The sequence below is a fragment of the Ceratotherium simum genome, chromosome 14 (genome assembly GCF_057802395.1).
Source record: "Ceratotherium simum simum isolate JZ-2026a chromosome 14, ASM5780239v1, whole genome shotgun sequence".
Classification (NCBI taxonomy): Eukaryota; Metazoa; Chordata; class Mammalia; order Perissodactyla; family Rhinocerotidae; genus Ceratotherium; species Ceratotherium simum.
The window spans coordinates 46,609,085-46,622,436 of NC_141913.1; the positions used below are offsets into that span (position 1 = coordinate 46,609,085).

The window sequence follows — 13,352 nt, forward strand, 5'->3', positions numbered from 1 at the left end:
TGATCTTGAGCATTAGGGTATTGTTGACTCCTGTTGGAGTTTCAAATTTAGCTGTAACTTCTTTGGTTACACGGTGCTCTAATTTCAGATCGTTGAGGATAGGAAAAATTTGTCCTGGGAATCTGAATCTGTTGTGCTTCTTGGAAGACCTTGCTGGACTGCCTTTCTGCAAGAGGCACTTAGGTTAAGGATGTTCATTATATATCCCGTGTGGTGGTTGGGAACTCTGGTGGCGTCTTTCTTGTTATCATCACCTATTTGGGAGCATCCGAGTTATGGCTTAATTCCTTCTAAGGCTTTCTCTGTGCTAGAATCCTGTTGCTGACCTTGTTTTGATGTTATAACTCACATTAATAAGCTCTTACCATATTCCAGATATTGTAGTAAGCACCTACCTGGATTGTTGCATTTAATCCTTGCAATAACTTCATGAGGTAGATCTTATTATCTCCATTTTATACTCAAGAAATCGGAAGTTTAAAGAACTTCAGTTAAGTAACTTGTTCAGAATCTTGTAACTTTCAAAGGGAAGAACCAGAACTCACTCCAATTTGCCTTACTCCAAAGCTCATGCTTTTAACCACTACAATGTACTGTGGTTTATAGGTGTCATTTCCACAGCTAGTTGGTGGCGGGCTCAAATATCTTTGAGGTTCAAAGCCACTGCTTCTGGGTCAACCAATATTTCTCCTATTGTCAAGATCCATGAGGTATTTCTTTCTTGCCCGATGACATGGATGTGACTATTGGCTACTGAAAATAGGTAAACTGTAAGAGATACCTTGCTCCCTTTCCTGATTTTTCTTCCTTTACTGTATATGTGTGTGCCTACTTGTGTGCCTGTGCATTTTACTACACAAATAGCCTCCTTTTGGCAATACTTATAGAACCAGCCAAACAACTTTTTTTTTTTTGCTGAGGAAGATTCACCCTGAGCTAACGTCTGTGCCAATCTTCCTCTGTTTTGTATGTGAGCCTCCCCTACAGCATGGCCACTGATGAGTGGTGTAGGTCCGCGCCCAGGAACCAAATCTGGGCTGCCAAAGCGGAGTGCGCTGAACTTAACCACTAGGCCATGGGGCCAGCCCCCAACCAGTGTTTTTATGATCATTTTTGTGGCATTAAAGTTAAGGCAGAGCCCCTTTAGAAATACCTTTTTATTATTCCTCCTCCATATTGGGAGATTTGTTCTCTTCTTCTTTCCTTAAGTCATCTTTGGTTGATGGAGAGGTGACCCTGGAGAGAAACGAGCAAGAAAAACACGGAGTTGTTCAGAAAAATGGGCAGAAAGCATCTCACACTCTACTGCCTCACACTGTACTCCAGAATGCGCTCCTATTTCCTAAGACCACCTGCCAATGAGAATAATTACTTAAACCTTGTTTCAAGTGTGTCCTGAAGATGTCTCACCCTGAAAGCTTCCAGCATCAAATAAGCTTGGGTAGTGCTCCCAGCCCTGGATCCCCATAATGAAGATTCACCTTGGAAATTCACATTAGCTCTTGAAAGTTCAGAGAAGCTTTGAGAAAAGAAACCTGTGTGTGTGTGTGTGTGTGTGTGTGTGTGTGTGTGTGTGTATTTAACCCAGGATTTCCCAAATTCCTAGACTGTAGAATCCCTTCTTCCCCCTTCTTGGTGAAAAGTTTACAAACAGGAGGAGCGTTCCTGGGTGAACATCATTCCATGCTGTTGATTGACTCTGATGAAATGACTAATGAAAAATGAGAGAGGGCCTTGTGAAGAGTATGAGGAGAGCTTCCTCCATTCTCTTGCTTTTAATATAAAATAACGATTGATGAAATGACGTAATTAATTCTCTTTCTCTATGTATTTCTGTCTACTCCCGGAAGAGAACTTTTAAATGAGTTTATTTTTAAAGTCAGCAGCCCGTAGGCATGCTGTGAATGATAACCTTGGGAGATGTGCTCAGTCATATTTTATAAATGAAAGTACTACATTTCGTAATTCCAAAAATGTTTTAAGTGAGACTGGTATCTGGTGAGAGTTGTTTAATGCTTAGGTGATGGCGTCATTTTTGGGGTATAAGAACAGTTGTGATAACCGTGCATGGAGCAGTGTTGTCCACACCTCCCTCACTGGTGGGAGAGGAGGGGCAGGGCTGAGCTGGAGCAGGGACTTGCCGCCATCTCTGTGCTAGGAGAAGGCTCTGGTGTAGATGACTGAGGGGAGCAGCTTTATCGTGGTTTTAGGAGGATTAGGTCTTGGTGGGAGGAGGACAGAGTGATAAGGGGAGAGTCTCTGTTCACTTAGAGCAGGATTTTTCAGCCTTAGCACTACTGACATTTGGGGCTAGGTAGTTCTTTGTTGTGGGGGCTGTCCTGTGCATTGTAGAATGTTTAGCAGCATCTGTGGCCTCTCCTCACTACCCACTGGATGCCTGTAGCACCCCTCACCCCTCACCAAGTTGTAACAATGAAAAATGTCTCTGGACATTGCTAAATATGGGTGGTGGTGGTGGAGGTGGGGCAAAATTGCCCTAGTTGAGAATCGCTGACTTAAAGCTTTGTAGCAAGGACGATACTTCAAAACTTTGGGTAGTAAAAATTCCAAAAGGAAGACCTTGGAGGGAAGCAAGCAAGCAAGCAAGCGTCGTTGAACTGTGAAATCCCGAGAAGTGCAGGAAGCCTTCAGTTTTCTCTTCCCTGTTTTCTAATGCTGGGTGTCTCCAAAATGTTTGTGAATATTTTAAATTTAGTATTTAAAATAAGAAAAAGTTGCTGGTGAAATGAATGAGAAGAAACAGCAAATAGAGCTGCTAGTTTGATTGGAGCATTTCAGGGACAAAGGCTTCTGTGCAGGATTTAGGATTTAAGTGCAGAAATTTAGAAGGCTTATTCAAATGACAAAGGAAAATTACTTTGAAGTTCTTTCTATACTCAAAATATGACTTCTAATTTAGAAAATCTATACTTTGCTTCAAGCTAGAATTGTAGAGATGCTACTAAAAAGAGTGGTATTTATAAAATGCCAACGGAATACTTCTAAAGCGTTTATGAGGTTTACTCCTAAACCAGGAATCCTTTGTTTTTTAGTACTTAAATGGGTAAGTGATTTCTTAGTTTTAAAATATTGGAGTTCACCAAACATGCTTCATTAAAAAAAAAAAGTGTTTATTTCCAACTAATAGTGAAGAAATTTAGAAATTTTTTTCTTGCTTTCTCATCGTGAAACTATTTTAAATAACCCACTTCAGGCAGAGGCTGTAATAAATTTTCCTGAAGTTCATAGCCCAGACCCTTTCAGTATTTCCATAAACTCCTTGACGAATTACTAAATTGCCAGCACAAGGGCCTTTTAGTTAAAAGAATGTATATCCAATAGGAAACAGAGCTTGTACAAAAGTACCTTTGACAGAATTGCCAAGATTGATGATTTTTTTTGTGTGTGTGAGGAAGATCATCCACGCCAATCCTCCTCTTTTTGCTGAGGAAGACTGGCCCTGAGCTAACATCTATTGCCAATCCTCCTTCTTTTTTTCCCCTTTTTCTCCTCAAAGCCCCAGTAGATAGTTGTATGTCATAGCTGCACATCCTTCTAGTTGCTGTATGTGGGACGTGGCCTCATCACGGCCGGACAAGTGGTGCATCAGTGCGCGCCCGGGATCCGAACCTGGGCCGCCAGCAGCGGAGCGTGAGCACTCAACCACTAAGCCACGGGGCCGGCCCCCAAGATTGATGATTTTTGACTATCCCTAAGTTCGTAGGAAATTTAAACTTCCATCCATTTCCCTGTAGATACAAGATTTTGAAAATGCAAACCTACAGTTATGTGGATGAACTTTGAAAAACATTTTCCCCCTGTCCTCCCTCCCCTGCTCTTTCTAGATTCAAGTGTCAAAATGTTTGGTGTGCATCCTTCTGAGCCTGCCTATGAATTTTATGTATCTATAAATTTTATATATCAATAAACATATAAAAATGTGATATGCTTATTTTTCTTTTTAATTTTAATGTAGTTTATGTATTGTTTTATAACATGATTTTTTTCTCTAAATGGTGTATCTTGATTGTTCCATGTCAGTATCTATAATAGCTCTACCTCACTTTTAATGACTGTATAGTACTCCATAAAAAGGATGTACCGTAAACAGTGTGAATGTATTTAACACTTTTGAACTGTACACTTAAACATGGTTAAGATGGTAAATTTTATGTATATCACAATTTAAAAAAAAGGATGTACCATAAAATCGATTTAATCATTTCCCTATTGATAGACATTTACACATTTTCCAGTATAGTCATGCATTGTTTAACGACAGGGATACGTCTGAGAAATGGGTTGTTAGGTGATTTTGTTGTATGAACATCATAGAGTGTACTTAGCCAAATCTAGATGATAGAGCCTGCTACACACCTAGGCTATATGATACTAATCTTATGGACCACCGTCGTATATGCAGTCCATTGCTGACTGAAACGTTGTTATGGGACACATGTCTTTATCACAAAGAATTCTGCACCAAACATTTTTATACAGATACCCCTCACTTTGGAAGATTTTATTTCTTTGGTTTAAAGCATTGCCCCTGTGCCCTAAGATCAATGACATGTCCAGAAACAACAAATAGGATCCTTGCCCTTTTTCTTTGGGAATAACTAAGGAAAGAGCAGGTTTTTTCTTTCTGGACTTGAAGAGTTTATTGGTTGTGGGAGTGCTTTTGGAGAGAGAATCTGTAGTAATCTCCTTGGCTGAAGGTTTTCTTGCATTAACTGTGAACTCGGTGTCTGGACAAGCCCTTGCCCGGAGCACCTTTTTACTGTCACATACCAGATATCAGCAGAGATGGTCAGCCTAGATAGATTACCTGGTTCCCGTAGGCATTCTTGGAGGTGAAATGAAGGACGGCCCTAGGCAGAACTCACAGCCAGATAACCGGGTTCTGATAGCCAGGTTAGGCGGCTTATTCCATAACCTAGTTGGTGAGCAGGGAGGGGCTGAGGAGGCTCCAGGCAGAACCTCACTCGCTGCTCAGATCTGCGTGCAGTGGTTTGGTGTTTAGTAAACTCTTACTTCTGTGTTGGAGCTTTTCTAGCAGAGCCATCATTTTGGAATGCTAACCTGAGGGCTGTCCTGCCCTTTAGATTACGTTCTGCTTTCTAAAGAAAAATACGGAACAGGTATTTTTGGAAGCTTTGTATATTCAGTAAGTAGATACTCCATTGTTGAGAACCTTAGCATTCGTGGCAGGTCAGCACAATTCTATTTTTGACTCTTGAGCAAGAAAAAGAAAACCTTGGTATGTGGATTGACTGGAGTTGCTTAATTTGGGTGTGTTTGATGCAGGTTTAGTCACAGGGTGATCCAGCACCCTGTGTCTCACGTGCTTTGGGTCGGTGAGTTGATCTGGTGGGAGAAGAGGGAGATAAAGAAACTGTCTGGTCTGCTGCAGCAATGTGGATCCGTCACCTTCCGCCTGGGCCTCAACCAGAAACCACAAAGCAAAGCGGAGCCCCCAGGCTTAAGCGCGAGGGAGTGTCTGTGTCATGCGGGACTAGCCAGTATTGCTAGTTGTGGTGAATGTGTCCTCTTCTCAATCCCAGTCCCTCTGTGAATGCCGGAGACCACGCTGAGCGGGGGGTGACCTGTGGTTAGTCCCACTTCCTGAGGAAGTGACTGAGGCAGCCAGCTTTGTGAAAGCTGCTTTACCCCGAGTCCCACAGGGGTGGGAGGAGTAGAATCCCATGCAAATTGATTTGCCTTTGAGCAGGGCTTTGAAATTAAAGGAGCCCTCCGCAAACGATCTTTTTGTTAGGTTAGTGCTATGCTTTCAAAAATGATTTCTTACCGCTCCACTGTTCTGGTTGTCCTTCTGTGGATGGCCTCTTCTCTGCGAAATCAGAACATTGAAAGGGCAAACCTTTATGTCTTTCTATAAAGGGTTTTCTGGGATTATGCTCTGATACAAGTTATGAAAACTCAATATATTTTAAAGGAATTTAGTCATTTGGATAATAAAACACAATCTTCATGGGATATTTAATTTTATACAAGCAGATTCAGGATAAAACTCCTAGGTAGTTCATTAATAGAGGAAAATGTGAAAAATTGGGCATTTTGGAACTTGCATGTGATTTTAACAAACAAGTGAAAATCAATTATAAATCAGTTAACGCCATGTGCAAGTAGGAACCATTTTGAATGTACCCTATCATGGCTCAGTATCACGTGTTTTCTAATTTTGTAAATATGAAATCAAATGTTTTCATTTCAGTTTTTTCTTTAAAAATGAGAATGCATATGATTCAAACTTTTCCTTCTCTTTTTCCCGTGTCTTCAGCACATTGTGGACCATATTTTCCCTTTTCTTGCTTTTCCTTTCCTTCTTCCCGAGCATTTAGGTAACACATAAGAGTTAAAAGCTCTGAGGTTAGCTGGGAGAAGTGAATAAACTCTTCCTAGGCTCCGGGTTTCCAGGTAGCAGCCACAAATAAAGACGTTACACCCTGCATCCATCGGGTTTTCTTTCTTGAGCCACGTTAACGTACATCCATGTGTTATATCTTTCACTTTTTCTTCATATTACTTTTACTTGCCTCTTCACATATATCTTTTACTTTTTTTTTTTTATAATTTTATTTTTTTTCCCCCTAAGCCCCAGTAGATAGTTGTAAGTCATAGCTGCACATCCTTCTAGTTGCTGTATGTGGGACACGGCCTCAGCATGGCCGGAGAAGCGGTGCGTCCGTGCGCACTCGGGATCCGAACCCCGGGCTGCCAGCAGCACAGCGTGCGCACTTAACCGCTAAGCCACGGGGCCGGCCCTGCGTCTTTTACTTTTTCTGTAACATAGTTATTAAGAAAACAGCACTCACATTAACTTGTACATTCTACTTAATAGGACATTTTTCCAGAAGTGAAGCAGGTGCTTGAGAAATATAAACTCCTCAGGAAAATTAAGTGCCCTTGTCAGTACCTAACTGTTACAACCTGGGCTTATCCAAACATTTGCCTTCCTTCTACCCGGAGGGCAGTTGCTATGTCTAGGACTCCAATTTCTTCTCTGCTCTTTTTCACTGGAAGGGTGGTTATTAGCTCTTTAACGACTTATAGTTGTTTTTTGGATCTTTGACTGTACCTGGTATCTGCTTGCTGAAATCTCTGTGACTCTGAATTGCCCTGTTAAAGGAATTCCTCTCTCTCTCCCCTCCTCTCTTTCCTGAGAAATTTAAAATGTAATGAAAAGTATAATATGAATTACGTATCAAGTACAATCAGCTCTCCACATCTGCGGGTTCTGCATACTCGGATTCAACCAACTGAGGATAGTCAGGCCTGCGATGGTTGCGTCTGTACTGAACGTGTACAGACTTTCTTTTCTTGTCACTATTCCCTAAACATACAGTATAGCAACTGTTTACATAGCATTTAAATTGTATTAGGTATTATAAGTAATCTAGGGGTGATTTAAAGTATACAGGAGAATGTGCAAAGTTTGTATGCAAATACTACGCCATTTTATACAAGGGACTTGAGCATCCTCGGATTTTGGTATCTGCGGGGGTCCTGGAACCAGTCCCACGAGGATACTGGATACTGAGGGACAAGGGTCGGCTGTTTGACCTATGTTCTCACCAGCCACCGTTTTAACTGTGAATGTCTCTTCCTATGCGTGTTCTGTTCCCTCCATTCCGCCCTCTTTCTTCCTCCTTCCCTCCTCTTCCTACCTCTCCCTCCTAGTAGGTAAATGGCTCATTCCTTCCTTTTTAGAGGGACCTGGGACCCTTGTGCTTATGAACATTTAAAAATCACCAGATAAAACAGATTATGCTATATAAATGGGGTTAAAAGTTTTCTTATACTTGGTTTTGGTGTGTATTTTTGCATATGTTTTAAGACTTTTTACTTAAAATAAGAATTTATTTATAACAGGTTTGACTAAAGGTACCGTAGGAGGTTGACCAGCTACCTCGTTTGTCTTTCTGCCCAACCGTTTTTATATTGTTGACCGTACCATTTTCTTTCTCATCTCAGCATGATATGATATTAAGTGCCAGCCTAAACCAGTTTGCCCTTTCTCCTGAAGTTTGATGAACTTCTGGGTTCACTCTTTTCTTGAGATGAGGGAAGTAGTTTATTGTTTAGATAAGACTTCCTTCAGGGTAAGATCCCTTAGGAAAATGAAAGTAAAAGACTAGTGAAACATCAGGCATGTGAATAAATATGGATCAATGCTTACCCATAGGCAAGCCTAGTTTACTGTGAGATCAAGAATATGTCGTTTCTTGATGGATGGAATGAAAGTTGTTCTTTGAGACATGTTAAACATAAGGGTATGATTTAAGAGCATGAGTAAATGATTTTAATGTCTCTGTTTCCCTCATCTTTCATTTTATCACGAGTTAAAAATATATCTTCAGAATTTTAAAGCAAATGGGTGAAACTCAACACTGTATGTCTTAAAGGTTATTTTTTGAAGTGTTCTTATTTTTGCAAGAATTCTTGGAGGAAGGTCTATCTTGTGGTTCCTTGCTTTGGCAAAATATCTTTGGAAAATATCAAAATCTAAAAAGGATACACTTGAACAAATGTATGTGTTGAATTAACATGGACATATGTCTGTGACATGTTGGAAACATGCACAGACATGGAAACATGCCTGTGATATATTGTTGAATGTAAAAAAGCCTTTTTTTTTTTTTTTTTTGGTGAGGAAGATCATCCCTGAGCTAACATCCATGCTAATCCTCCTCTTTTTGCTGAGGAAGACCGGCTCTGAGCTAACATCTATTGCCAATCCTCCTCCTTTTTTTTTTTTTCTCCCCAAAGCCCCAGTAGATAGTTGTATGTCACAGTTGCACATCCTTCTGGTTGCTGTATGTGGGACGCGGCCTCAGCATGGCCGGACAAGCGGTGCGTCGGTGCGCGCCCGGGATCCGAACCTGGGCTGCCAGCAGCGGAGTGCGCGCACTTAACTGCTATGCCAAGGGGCCGGCCCCACTTCTGAGTTTTAGAGTGTTGGCAAAGAGCATATACTACTCTTATAAAAATGTTTTAAAAATCCAGGAACAAAGAGAGTGAGTTTGAATAGATGGTGGCTTGTTGGCTAAATAAAGCTGTGAAGATGCTACCTTCAAGTATTGAAGTTAAGGGAGATTCTAGGGGAATATTCACATAGAGATTTTGAATCTAACGGATTATGTTGGCTGGAAGGTCCCTTAATGGGGTGTGAAAGCGACAGAGGAGGTGGGATGCCACGACTGCAGCAGAACTCATCCAGAAGAACTCAAGATTCTGCTGCTGTGGATGAAATGGTGAGATTCTTGACCCGTCGTTATGGTGCTCAGTACACAGAAAGCCTTAAGGAATGCTTGTCAATAAACGGAGAGCAAGGTGGTTATTCCCTGTTAGCTGCTTCTAGTTTGTACTTCAAAGAAAAAAAAGAATAATCAGAAGTTTCTGTGAACTTTAGGCATTAAGGAATCTTCCTATTATGAAGTAGGTTAATGGTTAGCTTTCAGAAATAAGATAATTGGGAAACTGTATACATTTTTGGACCTAAGTGCTGATTACTTAATATATTAGAACTGCTCGAAGACCTTGCTTAGCTGTGAAATGGTTGGCTTTAATGTTTTGTTTATCTTTAAAGGGTTTGGCTTTTGCTTCTCATGTGTGTAAGCCAGAGAGAGCAGTGATTGCGTGGGGTAGAATGGTGACACGTTTTTACTGAACTGTGGATCAACTGCGTGGTCCCAGAAGATCCTGATCCTTCAGGAAAGCCCTTAAAATGTTCACCGGGTTTATTGTGGCTTTTCTCTTGTCCTGTATTTGCTGTCTTTGTTAGTGTGATAGAAAGAAGAACCATTGCCTCTGGTTTCAAACTCAAACCCTTTAGAGAGAAAAAAGAGATGCTCCATCACCCATCTCCGTCTTGCCAGTACCTTCTTAGTCGATTGCTGTCGTCTTCTTGTTATTATAGTCCGTCGTTTATCATTCTCAGCACTTTTGCAAAGAAGCATAAATATGTGATTTTCGTTATTGAAAGCATTTCTTCTGTTTGGGAAGGGTTTAAATAATAAAATAAGTGAAGATAATATTCTTACTAATCAAATCCCATAAACCATGGTCGTTCTGGGTATTAATTTGCTGTAAGAGTACTTACCTCCTTATTCTTCCCTGAGGAATTAATTAATCATTTGCCTTTTCTGCAGTTTGATGCTCCTTTTACTCACTTCATTTCCATTAGATTTGAAGTCTTCCTTATTTTTCAGACACTCCTTGGCATTTTTTTTTTTTTTTTTGTGAGGAAGACCAGCTCTGAGCTAACATCTGATACCAATAGTCCTCTTTTTGCTGAGGAAGATTGGCCCTGGGCTGACATCCGTGCCCATCTTCCTCTACTTTATATGGGACGTCATCACAGCATGGCTTGACAAGCAGTGTGTCGGTGCGTGCCCGGGGTCCGAACCTGCGAACCCCGGCCACCAAAGCAGAGCGCGCGCAGTTAACCGCTGTGCCACCGGGCCGGCCCCAACTCGTTGGCGTTTTATGAACAGAACTAGCCTATCAATTTTTTCTAGATATCTTGGCAGTTTTAGCTAGGTTAATATTGTGCCTTAGCTGGAATATCGTAGAAATTAATGTACATTAAGGTTTGTTTGGAGGGCTAGTGGAATCATAAGTGATGCATTGTAGGACTTGGAGAAAAGTGAATATCCCACAGAAAAGGCCAGAAGAAATTGTGCCTGAATGTTAACCTCTTCTTCCCCCACATCCCTGTGGCCCGGGGCCAATGAGCAGAGGCTATAATTTGGCTTTTCTGTGTAAATTGTCACTAAAGTTTGACCCAAATTGGCTTGCCCCACTTGGATTGTCTAACAGGGCACCCATCACAGCCAGTACTGGTGGCGCCTTACAGAGGAGTAGGCATCTTCTGGATGCCTGGCCATCTCTGCTTTGTGTGGCGATGTCTGCTTGTCGGCTGCAAACGAGAGACTTGCTTCTTTAAGGCAGCATTTTCCAAAAGGCACGGAGTACCTCTGAGATGCTCTTAGAAGGGAGAAAGGGTCCAGAGGTCAGATAGGGTTGGTAAACATGTCATACTCCCACTCTTCTTTGTGATTCAAAATGCACATTTACTATATTATAGATCTCAAAAGGGGATGGGGATAAAGATTTGGGGAAGTCTTGTGGTAAAGAAAGCAGGTTAAACTTTGTTTAACTATTTGACCCGAGAATCTTCCTTCCCTCCCGATAGCTGTAAACAGAACTCATTTTGGGAAACAGTGATGTAGAGATGACTTGGCGTGTTGGAGCTGCCCCTCACCGGCTCACCAGCCCATTGCATGTACCGCTTCTCAGGCCTACCAGTGACGTCGTATTAGTTGCTTGAAATGTATCATGGTGGGAATATTTAAATCATAGAAATAGATAAACGCTGAAAATCAGGTCTCCCTACCCCTCCAACTGCTGATTGTTAAAGGTTACTAGCCCTCTGCTGATATTTATCAGCCCATTCCCTTAAAGATGTTGCAAAAGGGTACCAGATATTAGAATACATTTCGAGAATCTTCATTTTTTAATTCATTGTAACTTGTCCTGCCTGTTCAATGCAGCAGGTTTTTTTTTTTTAAATTGTGGTAAAACATACATAACAATAGTTTTCATTTTAACCGTTTGTAAGTATACGATTCAGTGGCATTAAATACATCACCCTCAACAAAACTTTTTCATCACCTTCAGCAAAATCTCGGAGCCAATTAAGCAATAACTCTCCCTTCCCACCTCCCCCCAGCCCCTGGTAACCTCTATTCTACTTTCTGTCTCGGTGGATTTGCCTCTTCTGGGCACCTCAGATAAGTGGAAAGTGCGGCAGTTTTTATCTGGCGTGTCTGCTGTGACGCAGTGGCGCCCTCCCAGGTGTCTGGGGTGGGAAGTTGGGGGCAGAGGGTTGCAGCATCGAAACATCTCCAGCCATGCGCATCCTAGTGAATACCTTTGTCTTCCTTCCCTCTGAACAGTTTCTGGTCCTTAGATATATATCTTTACTGTAAACTACTTCAGATCCTTCCTGAGAGACATTACATAAAGAAAACACCACCACATGATGTACATGAGTATTGAAAAGACCAATAAATTGGATGAATTGAAGCAGGTTGGGATTACTCAGTTGTAGAGAGGTGTCTTCAGGAGGCTTGAAACAGGAAGAAGGTAGACTAGGCTGAGGAAGGGAGTGCATGAAGACACACCAGCAAAAGAGCATGTTGGGAGATGAGACCCCAGCCCTGTGCGACCCTACGTTTTAAAATGGGCAGCCTGGTTAGCTGGAAACATAAAAGGCCTCACCGACTACATTCTTCAAAGGGCCCTGGTTTTGTTCTGGGGTCAAGTCTTAGGTCGTAAGCCTTTTTCTTTTTTCTTTTTATTTCTCCCCCCTAGGGCTTGAAGAAACACAAAAAATTCTCTGGGTTGGAGTTTCTCTTTGTTATTGGTTCTGGTCTAAAGGGGAATTGTTATTAACATTTCATAATGCGTGCTCTTAGAGTTGGTAAGTTTGATGGAACAGTTCAGCTGTTTGTGAGTTAAATAATTTGGTAAGCTCTGCAGCTTTCTGGAATATAGACAGATAATCTAAAAGTAGTTGGATGCCGAAGGCTTTTCTTTCTCCGCAGCTCTTTTCCTTCCGTTTAAGTATCACTGAGTAACAGGGTCTTCTAAATGCATTGAAGTTGGGAAAAAGAGACCTAAAAAAGAAAAATACATTCAAAAATTCTTTGTGAATATTCGTGAAACCTTATTTTGCAATCAAAAATGACTATTTCTGTGTTTTCAGTTATATAACATTTTCTGAAAAATAATGGGATTTTCTGTATTTCACTGTAAATAATTTTGAGACGACACGAAACGCGTTAACACCCTAGGAGTTACAATTAGTAAACTGTTTTCTTATTATGACGGATTTGCATTTACATTAGGAAAAGCCATGAGTATGTTTTATGTGTTTTTGGAGAGAGGAGGCATGAAGGAACAGTTATTTTTACGTTGCTTACATTGAAGAAGGAGATGTGAAGTTAAGATTATTACTTAACTCTTTTTAACAATTTTAATTTTTTTGTCAAAATAATACATGTACATAGATTAAAAAAAAAATCAAACAGTGTTTTCCAGTCTGTATCAGTTTCAACTCTTGGATCTGTTTTTCTGTTATTGACTTTCTTATTTCTAACTAATATACTTATACTGCCAAATTTGGACTTCTTCGCTTTAGGTGTTACCTCCTGACTCTCTGTTCTGATAGAGGTTATGAGCCTGGGCTGTGGAGGCAGAAGGTCTGAGTTCTCTTCTGTCCTCCACCGTTTACTGGCCGTGTGTCCGTGGGCAAGATACTTAAA

At 41.0% G+C, this 13,352-nt stretch overlaps 1 protein-coding gene across 19 annotated transcripts in view; it reads left to right on the plus strand.

The window, feature by feature from the left end:
• The window catches only part of ZNF532 (zinc finger protein 532), a 109,141-nt gene that overhangs the window by 15,192 nt on the left and 80,597 nt on the right, over nt 1-13,352 (plus strand). The window contains exon 1 of one of the 19 annotated variants that reach the window (XM_087439296.1): nt 5,148-5,167. The exons of the other annotated variants lie outside the window; for them this stretch is intronic. The gene's annotated coding sequence lies outside the window, so the exon portion shown is untranslated. Of the gene's footprint in view, nt 1-5,147; nt 5,168-13,352 lie in introns of those variants that run through there. 19 annotated transcript variants of the gene reach the window in all.